At 44.1% G+C, this 12,752-nt stretch overlaps 1 protein-coding gene across 14 annotated transcripts in view; it reads left to right on the top strand.

Annotated features, from left to right (window-relative positions):
• DUSP13B (dual specificity phosphatase 13B) overlaps positions 1-12,752 on the top strand; it is a 35,686-nt gene that overhangs the window by 1,558 nt on the left and 21,376 nt on the right. For 4 of the 14 annotated variants that reach the window (XM_065551679.1, XM_024110041.3, XM_065551681.1 and 1 more), the window contains exon 2: positions 199-304. The exons of 5 other annotated variants lie outside the window; for them this stretch is intronic. The gene's annotated coding sequence lies outside the window, so the exon portion shown is untranslated. Of the gene's footprint in view, positions 1-198; positions 311-11,518; positions 11,607-12,752 lie in introns of those variants that run through there. 5 more of the 14 variants (XM_042856145.2, XM_024110040.3, XM_065551680.1 and 2 more) reach the window with 2 other exon arrangements.

Below are 12,752 nucleotides of genomic sequence, written 5' to 3'. Positions count from 1 at the left end.
GGTTATTAAAGTAAAAAGGGCAGTCTTTAAAACGTGTGTGTAAAAAACATGATTGTCCCTTTAAAAATAGAGCTGGCTGCTGAGGCTCCAATGCTACACTCCTCCCCTCTTCTCTTAGCTTCATGCTCTCTCTGATCTTTCTTTCACATCTTCCACCTTAAGGTTTCTCTTTAGTGTGGCTGCTCTCCTTTCTTTCAGGAGCAATATCCATTCTACTTACTCAATGCCCCTGTTTTGTGATTCCATTCTCCTGCTGTCTGCTAGGCAGGGAGCAGAAGTTGCAGGACCTGGAGCTGCCTTTGAGGTACAGGTAATTATTATGTGCATCTGTTGTATTGTGATCTCTGCCTCAACAGGTGGAAAACATGCTGTTGCTCTGATAGATTTGCAGTGCTCTGCGTTCCTGGCTTCTCCTTACTGTGAAGCTAGTCATGTGCTGTTTCTACAATAATAAACACAGCCTTACCACTGCCACAACACCCCTTCCCCCCAGTAAATATCTTTTATCGGAATGAAATATTATTAAGGATTTGAAGAGTTATTCACTGAAAGCAAATATGAGCAGTAAGGTTGGGGAAAGAATGAAAGACTAGTTTGCTTCCTCTCCCTGGGGCCTATAAAGGCAGCAGTGCCTGCACTTTAGAGTTGGATAGTGGGGAATTACTTAACCCGAAATAATGGAAACAATTCAGTATAGCATGAAAGTTACTCACATTACATCTGTTTTCCATTCTACAGGCTATATTCTGCCCTCAGATACACATGCACAACTCTCATCAACTTCAGGGCAAATTGTATCTGAGACCAAGATATGTCATGCTGTCTTTCTAAAGCATCTCTATGGTTTCATTGATGAGCACTCTCACCTGTGGGCAAAAGGACTGTGCACAGAGCTTGTCTGATTCCCAGTGGTTTAGTTCTCAGGGGTCCATACAAACATTTTGTTTTCTGGTGTCAGTTTGTGAGAGACCCACATTTGCTGAGTTTCATCTTCCTAGTAGCCCCAAGCTTTAGGCCAATTTCTCTATTGTGTACAACCTATAAACTTCTTGAACGTATCATCCTCAAAAGAATACACCCTTTTACTGAGCCAATTATCCCTGTCGAACAGGCAGGCTTCCAGCCAAAATGTAGTTGTTGTGACCAAGTTCTGGCACTCACAACTCACATTGAGGCTGGCTATAAAAAAACCTAAAGACTGGCGCAGTATTTTTTGACCTGTCATCTGCATATGATACTGTATGGATTAAGGGCCCAATGCTGAAACTTGCTAAAATTATACCTTGCTACCAAACACTTCGCCTACTGTGGACCATGCTGAGTAACAGACGCCTATGGATGTACCTGGGTAATAAGACCAGCTCACCCCATATCAAACAATGGGCTACCACAAGGCTCTGTACTTGCACCATCCCTTTAAAATATTTACATAAGTGACATGCCTCCAACTAAATCACGAAAATTTGGATATGCAGATGATCTTGCCATGACAATCCAAGCATCAAACCTCCATGACATTGAGAAAGCATTAACTTAGGACCTCCAAAATATGGAACAATATTTCCGGAAATGGAGGCTCAAACCAAATCCTGGAAAAACAATAGTAAGCACATTTCATCTTGATAATAGGAGTGCCAAAAACACACTGAAAGTAGCTTTCTGTGGTAAAAATGTGCAACACGATTACACTCCTACATATCTTGGAGTGAAACTCGACCGCACCCTCTTCTTCCATGATCATTTTGAGAAGGTAGCTGCAAAGATAAAAACAAGAGCTAGCATAATCCAGAAACTAGCAGGTACAACCTGGGGTGCATCAGCATTAGTTCTGAGAACATCTGCAAAAGGACTTGTATATTCAGTAGCAGAACATTGTGAACCAGTATGGAGCAGATGCAGCCACACACAATTTGTGACCACCCAGCTGAATAGAGTGATCTGGTGCATCACGGGAACCCTTAAATCGACTCCAACACTATGGCTACCTGTCCTGTCTAATATTGCTCCCCCACCAATACGCCGAACTGCTGCAACATTCCGCGAAGCTCAGTGAATCCAGGAAAACAGAGGTCTTCCTATTCACCAAGACCTTACAATGCCCCCCTGCAACATCTTAAGTCCTGCAAGCCTTTGTGGGAACATTCATTTAGCCTCATGCAATCAGGGTATGATCAGAAGGAGGCTTGGGAAGCAGATTGGGCTAAGCAAGACTTAAAAAATAAGCACCTCTTGCCAGATCCCACATAGAAGGTTCCTGGGTTTGACCTTCCACGGTCATCTTGGTCAACTCTGAACTGAATTCAAACCAACCATAGTAGATTCAGATATCTAATGCTCAAATGGAAAATCAAGGACTCCCCAGTGTCTGAGTGTGGTTCCCCATGACAGACCATCGAACATATCATTACCTACTGCCCAATTTATAAATATGAAGGAGGTGTCACTGCAAAAAATTCTGCTACTCCTGATGTAGCCATTTGGCTTGATCAACTTCAGGTGAAATTGTAGTTGCTGCTCTACACCAGCCATACGAAAGAAAAAAAAGTAGCCCCCAAACTCAGAACAAAACACAGCCAAAACTGCCAATTTTCATGTAGTTCAGGGGTCATAAGCCACAGTTTCCTATGAGTTGGTCTAGATCTAGTCCAGAATTTTCAGACACAACATTTTTTCATCAGAAAACGTTGATTTTTCGGCAAACAGTTTTTGTTTAGAAAGGGTCAGTTTCAATGAATCTCCGATTTGGAAAAAAAATTGAAAAGAGAAGTTTGAAACTGTTAAAATATCCTGTTTTGACATTTTTTTAAAAGAAAATTTTCATTTGCTGGTTTAAAATAGCTTTTTGTTTAGAAATTTTAATTATTTATAGTTAAAAAAAGTTAAAATAAAAAAGGCTCAATCAAAATGTAATTTTTACGGGTTATTGAAATGAAAAGTGTCAGTTGGCCCACTTAAGTTTTTGGATTATCCATTTACAAAAATTTTCAAGATTTTGACTTCTTCTGATTTGGTCCTGGAAAGTTTTTTGATATCTTGAAAACTCTTGTGGGTCAGGAAAGTTGTTTCCCATCCAACAGTGGTTTGTTCTAGATATCATAACATTGACCCAAGCTGGTCTAAAAATGCTTTTTTTGGGGGCCGGGGGGGGAGGAGAAGAGAGGGGGCAAATCAGGTCCAAGATTCAGACTGTTAAGGAAATCCCTAATATTCCATTGTCTGTCTCCTGGAGATTTCATGTGGGTTTGGGATTCATTATGAAAGATTCACACTACTCTAATCCTGGCTGTAGATTCTCTGCAAGACCTCAGTTCATCCCCAATGCTCACACTACAGAGTACTAGCTGGGGGACAAGGGCAATTTGACCAGGAAGGTTCAAATTCTTCCTTATTTTATTCACCACAAAGATACAAAACCACACAGCCAAAAAGGCGATCCTTTGTCCTGTGAGCAAATTAAGTTGGTCTGAATATCACTGTTGACCTATGGATCTACATGAAGTCCCCAAACGAGGCTGTGCTACAACTCTACCTCTAGCATATATTGACGAATGAGATAATTGACTTTCCTTTCTCATTCCAATATTTTCCCCAGTTTAAAAACAATCCAAATCAAGTGATGATTGTATGCTTTAGTTGGAAATTAAATACATCTTTTATCAACTTTGTTCCATTTAAGATATTGATATATCTAATCTATTTATACATATGTACAGCTGTTACAGCCTAGCAGTGCAACCCCATTGGCTTCAGTAGGATTACATTCGTGTCACTGAGAGCCAGATTTTCCCAGCAAGTACAGAACCATACCTTGATTGTCCTTGGAGCTCTGCCCAGCAAGTACAGTACCGTAACTTGATTGTCCCAGGAGTTTAGAACAAGTCCAGTCCTGACTTTAGACCCTTTGGCCCCCACGTGGGCAGACCCACCAGGCCCTTCTCTTTCTCACCAGATTAATAACCTAGTTCTTACTTGATTTATTATTAATTGCTAACATTTCATGATTACTTTTTTCACTGCTTTGCAATGGAAGCAATAGGCTTGGTCTAGTGACCCTGTTGTTCAGTGCTGTGCTCTGCTGTGAAAAAGATCCTGGGCCAGTTCCTCGGACCTTTCTCACACAATGGTGAGATCCAAGATTGGATAAATTCATGGTTTACCCAAAGAGTTAGAAACAAAAAACAATACTCAAATACTCTCCCTTAAAGATTGCAATGACACTACTTTATTTCTTAAAATGCAAAACCCTAGCACACAAGAACCAACAAACAGTCAGAGATAAAGCAGACTGCTCCCTAACTCAAGCCACCTTGCTCTAGCCAGGGCCGGCTCCAGCATTTCTGCCACCCCAAGCAGCCAAACAAAACAAAACAAAACAAAAAAAAGCCGCGATCGCGATCGGCAGCGGCAATTGGAAAAAAAAAAAAAGCCGCGATCGCGATCGGCAGCGGCAATTGGAAAAAAAAAAAGCCGCGATCGCGATTGGCAGCGGCAATTGGAAAAAAAAAAAGCCGCGATCGGCGGCGGCAGTTCAGCGGCAGGTCCTTTGCTGCTAGCGGGAGTGAGGGACCTGCCGCCCCCAAATTGCAGCAAATGCCGCCCCTCTCCCTTGGCCGCCCCAAGCACCTGCTTGTTAAGCTGGTGCCTGGAGCCGGCCCTGGCTCTAGCCTGGCTCTTTGCAGACTGCCTGCTAAGAACCAGATCACACACTTCCCTATAGAGCCCCCTAGGCTGTAAGCAGGACCAGGAAGCCCCTGACTCTTAAAGTGATAGTGTCATTTTAACACAGTTTTCAATACACCACAATAAGCAGCTGACATGTCTTTGCTATAATGCCTGTAGCCAGTCCAACAGCAGTCTCAGTAGGCTCAGAACAGAGCTGCACCCAGTCCTCTGTGACTGAAGGGCGGTTGTTGCAAAGGAAGCCACAGGGATAGATGGCACAAATAGAACTGAAGCTTGAGGAGAACCCACGCAGAGCACCACTAAAAGGATAACACTAGAAAAAAAAAAAAAACCAGGAGAGGATTCTCAGTGCCCAACTGTTTTTTAAATAGTTTTAAAACCCTGCCTCCTCCAAATGTTAGTGTCTCACATGGGATGAAGGGGATCCAGTTATTATTAATTATATGTATTGCTAGGCACTCTATTTAATGGTCCTCGCCTCCAAGAACTTATTACCCAAATATAAAGTCAAGACAAAACAACAACAAGTGGATACAGACAGATGGGAGCACAACAGTTAGAAGATAGTCTTTGGGATCATTCTGTAACCACATAAACCTCGCTTTCAGTGAAACCACACACTAAGGTCACTTAGACCATTTATATCCCATAACATTCACTCTCATACAACGCTGTAAGTGTAGATAGAATTCAGATCCTTTTGCTCAAAAAAAAAGAAGAGGTCCCTACCATTTGAGTTTAAGGAGCATCTCCTTCAGCTAAAGCAGCATTAGTGATTATAGCCTCCTTAGGCCTCCAGCCACTAGAGGGAGACATGCCCTTCATAAAGTTGGCCATTGCATCCAATAGAATACAGTGGAACACAATCACATTAGCCAATACATTGCCCTCTAATTGTGCCTCTCTTTTTTTTTAATGGTTAACTAGTTCCTCATACTGCTCTTTGTATAGACACCATTCCTTTCCAGGGTAAATCTTGTTCTTTTCTCTTTTTTGCTTACAACGTGTGTTATGTTTTGAATAGTTTTTATCTTGAATGGTTAGTTATTTTAGAAAATGTGGTAAGAATTAATCTATACTTAGGCTGATCCAAAACAACAGACATATTTTGAATCCAGCAAATTAGCACAAATGCTGGGATGAAAGTCACCCACGAGGCAAAATCTGATCAGTTCCTGTTTGTCTTCACTACAGCTGGCTTAACAGTGAGATTTTACAATGATGGCTTACGTGATTGGGATTTCATTTATTTCCACTGTATTTTTTAGACTGTGAGAGGATGAGCCAGCAAGTCCCAGTCTGTTCAAGCTCAGTTTGACCTTTGTACTAATTTACTTTATTATTTTTAGTTCTTAAATGGTGCATTACTCTGTACCCAGGGGTCTGATTATAACAGGCCAGTATTTTAATGATTTATGAGGGGCACCTGGGATTGCATGGCTAGCACATGCATTTTGTCACTGTTATCGGAGAAGCCTTTATTGATCCATACCCGAGCACCAAGACTGAAGCGTCTCAAATTCCAATAAGCTTTAGCTCACAAACCTGATTTAACAGGTGGCTTGTGGCCTTACTGTGGGAATAAAACAAAACAGCTGAATTGCTTCTGTCTGTTGTAAGTCTCCCATCGTGAGAGGATTTCCATTCCTCTCTCCTGTTCTGTGTCTACTTCGCAATGGGCAGGGAGGTGTCAACCTTTGCCTATTATCCAGTCGGAAACCTAAAAGACAGGATGTTGTTACAAGTGGCACGGCTCATCTCTTTGCCAAAAGAGACTGGTGGAAGGAACATGCTGCTGAAGCCGCACTTCTGAAGGCTCTGATATGCTGAATCTTGGCCTTTGCAAGAGGCAGTCATGCTGTTCGGATTAGTGGGTAAAGAGGTGAAGAGCCACTGAGAAATCAAAATTCAGAGGCAGGCACGGCATTTAATGCAGGTGCATGCCTAGTATATGATGGGGATCCCATAGCAGCAGCATCAGGGAATGTACAAGTTTCCCCAGTTTTGTCTCGGAAGGAGCCAGGAGTCCTGGAGAGCAGCATTTGGAGCTGTGATATTTCAGTACTCAAGGGGTCACATCTTCCTTGATTTGGGTTTGCACATCCTGAATTTCTTTCTGAACTTCAGGTCAAGTGAACCCCAAAACTCAAAACAACACTCAGCCCAAAGCATCATTTTGGAGTGGGGATCATGCAGAAACACTAATTTTTCCCCACTTTGTGCCTCAGACCCTAGACTGGCCCAGATTCCCTGGGAGACAGATGTAACTTTGGGCAAATCTCTCCCAAGTTTTGGACTTTGCCTGGATTCGGGTTTCACTACCAACATTTTGCATAGCTCTGCCCCGGCTAAGCTAATAACCTGTGGTCACATAACTGCTCATTGCCTCAGTTTTCCCATCTGTAAAATGGAGATATTAATGCCTGCGTCACAGGCTAAATTTAGTAATGACTCAGACTGCCATAAAATGCCAGTTCTTAATATATTCACTGTCAACCTCCTGCCATTTCCCTTCATTCCTCCTACTCCTTCACTAAATGTAAAAGCCTCCCTTCTGTGTAAACATAGAGATATCCAAGTCATCGCTTTCCTGAAGCTCGTAGCACAGAGCTACTGGTACACCACAACTTACAGCAAAGGCTATGGGTCAGGAACAGAGGCAGCAACACTACAGCTAGCCCTAAAGAAACAGACATGGCAGGAAGCAACCTCTAGCAATGACCTTTATAGACAGGAAAGTTAACCCCTTCTTTTTCGGCAGTTTAAATAGGGAAGCACTTTAGAGCTAATACAGGAGAGAAGAGCCTCACTTTATATCTGCTAAATAAGTACTTTGTCAGTAAACTCTTTGGGGCAAGCGTTGTCTCTTTACAAGTAATGGGATTGAACCTGGGACCTCTGGCTCTTAAACCACAAACCTTTACAGCCTGAGCTAAAAGATATAGCAGGCTCATCGACCTCTATATATGGCCCGGCCACCACTAGAGGGGAACAGATCCCCACACGGAGTAGGTGTGGATTATAGTTGTGGTTTTGTACAATGCCTAGCACGATAAGGCTCTGGCAATAAAAGTAATAAACATCATTCTGTTTCAGACTATTTGGGACAGAGATCAGCTGAGCCAATCTGGAAAAGTGGGTAGACTGAGAAAAGGAACAAGGGTGTAAACCTAGCAATGGGTGAGAGGAGTGGATGAGGGACAGGAAGCAGCTGCATTTAGTCCTTCTGTCATCTAGCTAACTGTAGTCGGACCTGCTCGCTGTGGTGACAAGATGTCCAGGTTGACAGCTCTCGAAAAGAAGCACGTATGTTAAATAGCAGAAGGCTTATGCCTGGTGGGTCAGCATGACATGCTTTTAGAAGTTCCTTTGGGTACGACAGTCATCCCAAACGCCAGCAGCGGCTGCTAAAGAGAGAATGTTTTTTTGCTATGAGAATTTACCTGGTGGGGATAAGATCCTAACAAACCCCTTTCCTGCACAGCCATCACACTGGCATTTAACTCACATCACCATCAGTTACCTTTTCATTTCTGTACCTGCTTGGAAGAAATCAGCCCAAATCAGCTGTGAATAATCCAAAATTTGTGCTTCTCTGCAAGAGTACCCGAAACAAACACTGTCTGCTAATAAGATGGTGTAAATCATGGGTTCTCCAACTGAGGGCCACAACCCCCAGCGGAGATGCAAATAAACATCATGTGAGCAAACAACCAGTGGTCACAACACTTGCTAACTGGGACAGTGGGAGGTCCCATTTAGATGAGAGTGAGACACCTAGGGGCAGTCCTGATATGAAAAAGGTTGAGAGAACTATTGATATAAGTGAAATGAAGCCATCTGGTCACTTACAGTCCAAAACAAAATCAAAGTGACACATATTTCTTCTACCAGGCAAGGGCAGTTGTATTCCCTATAAGGAGGCCAATGGAGATTTATTCTGGCATTGTGCTCATTAGACTGTAACCCACAGGATGAGAGAATCACTTTGGAATGTAGCAAGGGCCTGATTTTGCCCCTGCTCATAGAATCATAGAAGATTAAGTTTGGAAGAGACCTCAGGAGGTCATCCAGTCCAACTCCCTGCTCAAAGCAGGACCAACCCCAACTAAATCATCCCAGCCAGGGCTTTGTCAAGCTGGGCCTTAAAAAAAATCTAAGGAAGGAGATTCCACCACCTCCCTAGGTAACCCATTCCAGTGCTTCACCACACTCCTAGTTTTTTCTAATATCCAACCTAGACCTCCCCCACTACAACTTGAGACCATTGCTCCTTGTTCTGTCATCTGCCACCACTGAGAACAGCCTAGCTCCATCCTCTTTGGAACCTCCCTTCAGGTAGTTGAAGGCTGCTATCAAATCCCCCCTCACTCTTCTCTTCTGCAGACTAAATAACCCCAGTTCCCTCAGCCTCTCCTCGTAAGTCATGTGCCCTAGCCCCCTAATCATTTTTGTGGCCCTCTGCTGGACTTGTCCACATCCTTCCTGTAGTGGGGGCACAAAACTGGAGGCAATACTCCAGATGTGGCCTCACAGTGCCGAATAGAGGGGAATTATCACTTCACTCCATCTGCTGGCAATGCTCCTACTAATGCATCCTGTAGCGGGATCCCTGCTGAGCCCACCTGGCTCCTGCCCCTGCTGGGCTGAGAAAGTCACTCAGAGTCTTTTGTTGCAGTGCTCACCTGGTGCTTTATTTTACAAGTAGCATTCCCACCACCTTTTCACCACAATACACACAATCCCTTTCTGCTTCTCTACCAGCAGGAGAGAGGGGACAAGCTACTCCTCCCTGCTTTCCCTTAGTGCAGCTTCCCCTCTTCCCAGCTCCTCCCTGGCTTCCTTTCCCTGGGGCTTTTATCCAGCCCCAGCCTGATGAGGCAGCAGCTGTTCCAGGTTCCCCAATCAGGGCCAGGTGATCTACCCAGCTCCAATTCACCTCCCTTAATTGGAGCTGGAGTGACAGAGGGTTGGCTAAGCAGCTTTCTGCTTTGCACCCTGTCACACAGCCCAATATGCCATTAGCCTTCTTGGCAACAAGGGCACACTGTTAACTCATATCTAGCTTCTCATCCACTGTAATCCCCAGGTCCTTTTCTGCTGAACTGCCGCTTAGCCAGTCAGTCCCTAGCCTGTAGCACTGCATGGGATTCTTCCTTCCTAAGTGCAGGACTCTGCACTTGTCCTTGTTGAACCTCATCAGATTTCTTTGGCCCAATCCTCCAATTTGTCAAGGTCACTCTGGACCCTATCCCTGTCTGCCAGCGTATCTACCTCTCCCCTCAGCTTAGTGTCATTGCAAACTTGCTGAGGGTGCAATTCATCCCACCATCCAGATCATTAATGCTTGTGCAAATCAGGAATAATGCCACCAGAGTCACTATAGTTACACCTGCGTAAAACCTGCATACAGGAGGCAGGTTCAGAATCCTACTTCCAAAATTTACCGCTATCTACAGGAAGAGCCAAATTTGATGCAAGCATCACTTCAAGTAGAAGTCTTGAAGTGGGAAGAGAAAATGTTCTAAATGAATTGTATAGTCTCATATAATTTGGCTCGATGAGATAAGCATCCTATGTTTGGGGGACTATCTAAATTAGAGGTGAGCCTCAATGAACTGAGATCCAAATCTTCTCCATGTTTGGGAACGTTTGGATGGTTGGAGTCCATACTAGGAGGATGTACTAGCCATGACATTTGGATCTGGATGCAAATTTCCCAAAGTTCAAGGGGATGGAATTGGAGCTGGAATTCCAAACCAAAACTCTCAACCTTTCCAGGCCCCAGCCACTCTGCCCCAATGCATAAAATGTCACCTGGGACAAGGGATGATTTGCCTTATCAAACAGTGAAAACTGAGGCTCCCCCAATTCTAATAGAGCTTGAGTTCACCTCAAGAAGCCTATTGCACATAATTCACCATTGGCATTAATCCAATGGTAGAAGAAGTTGTAGGGTAGGTAGGACTCAGGCAGGCATTTACCATCATGACCTCCTACAGATTTAAAGAAACAGTGCACATATCCTCACAGCACCCAGGCATTTTTCCTGAAAGAGAAGTCAATAGTCCTATGAAATTCTCTGAGATTACTTAGGCCTGGTCTACACTGGGGGAGGGGGGTGGGGGTCGATCTAAGTTACGCAACGTCAGCTACGTGAATAACGTAACTGAAGTCTACGTACTTAGACCTACTCACCACGGTGTCTTCACTGCGGTGAGTCAACAGCTGCCACTCCCATTGACTCTGCCTATGCCTCTTGCGGCGGTGGAGTACGGGAGTTGATGGGAGAGCACCCGGGGGTCGATTTATCGCATCTAGACTAGACGCAATAAATTGACCCCCGCTGGATCGATCACTGCCCGCCGATCCAGCGGGTAGTGTAGACATACCTTAATTGTAGTCTAGAGATCTAATGCAACAATGTGGCAGCCCACAGAGGGGCCGTATTATCATTTTTATCACAATCCAAAACAGAGAGCGACAGAAAACTTGGAGCAGAGCAGCAAAGCAAGCAAATCTCTGGGTTTTAAACTTAAAATGGCAGCATATACCTCTCCTGTCCCCACAAACCAAACCTCCCACTGAAGTCTGCCTTCCTAAATACCACTTAAAGTTTGTCTGTAAGGCCAGTTTGGGTGAAGGGCATGAACTATAGACTATAGCTGTGAGCAAACCTATGAAAAGCACCTCTCAATTTTTCTTCATTTGAAATACCAGCATCTGAGCTGGGCAGGACAGTTGTTGTTCACGGTCACACTTTTAATGCAGACTGAAGTGCTTCACAGAGAAAATGTTTGAGATCCCTGAATCACTAACAGTTTCTATCTTGCAGTTTTGTGCTGCTGCTCACGACTATAGTATCTGATCACCATCCATGTAAAGTAGACTTCAAGGAGTGTCTGGTTCCTCTCCTTTTTCAGGTAATGGAAAGCTCCGCTGGGGTAGGATTTGAAGTTGTGACTGTTGTTTTGGTTATGGTGGGAAAGGTTTATTAAAGAGGAAGCAATTGCAGCATTTCCTAAAGGTGGGCAGACTGGATTCATCTCCTCTCCTCCAGACGTTCGTTCCTCAGCCAGATCCCCTGGAACAAGAATGCATTTTCAGCTGGTTCTCACATGCTTCAACCTGGGCATTGTCCCGGAGGGATGCAACTGTCCTGGTGGTTGGTGGAAAGAAAGGTAGTGTGTAACACAGCTGATCCATCCCTGGCTTTGAAGACTGTGACCAAGGCATTAAACTTGGGAGTAGAAGCTGACTAGGAGCCTGTGGAGTGTCTGTGGCATGGGTTTCATTACGGAAGAAATGGCAGATGCATTTTGGACCAGTTAGAGCCTTTGGATTTTTCACATTCATAATCACCGTATCTGAAGTTGTACCAGAGCCTAAGTGTTTCACTTTGCTGCTCAGGTTGATGGGAATGGAGGGAGCTCAGCCAGCTCCCAGAAGCAGGGCTCTGTTGCACGTGCAGTCATTACAGTTTCTGTTCCAGGCCGCCATCCCGCAGCCATTCTCCTGTACTTGCTCTGCCAAAAATCCAACCGTCTTCAATGGGCTGAAGGGGGACTGACTGCAGGATTTGGCCCATGCTGCTTCCTTCACTCCTCTGCCAAGAGCTAAGTTCAGGCCCTCAGGGCTCTGTTTCTCTCATGCTCCAGCTGATGACCTCATGAACACCTAGCACAGGGGAGGAACACAGCTCCCTGCACAGCTTTAAATGTTTGTGTTTCCTTGCAAATGCCAATGGCATCATTGACACCTAAGGGCCTGACCTCCGGTCTTGGCAGGTAAAAGCCTTTCGGGTCACTTTACCCTGGGGTTCCTGCTCTTGATGAATATTTATTTAATGATAGCTAGATGGCTGTAATTAAAGTTACTGTAAAGCACGGTCTAAAATGCACTAGTAATAAATTCTTAATAGCTGATGCTATAACAAGCAGTTACAAAAAATACATCGTAACGTGCAGATTGTTAACACAATGTCTGGGCCTGTTTAATGCAGGTCTTTAAATAGTTACAATGCACACTATTAAAGTGGCACATAAAATTCGTAACTAGTAAATAAAGGG

The sequence above is a fragment of the Chrysemys picta genome, chromosome 7 (assembly GCF_011386835.1).
Source record: "Chrysemys picta bellii isolate R12L10 chromosome 7, ASM1138683v2, whole genome shotgun sequence".
Lineage (NCBI taxonomy): Eukaryota > Metazoa > Chordata > Testudines > Emydidae > Chrysemys > Chrysemys picta.
Note: the sequence above shows the minus strand (reverse complement) of the source record. Positions and strands in the feature narration are given on the sequence as shown.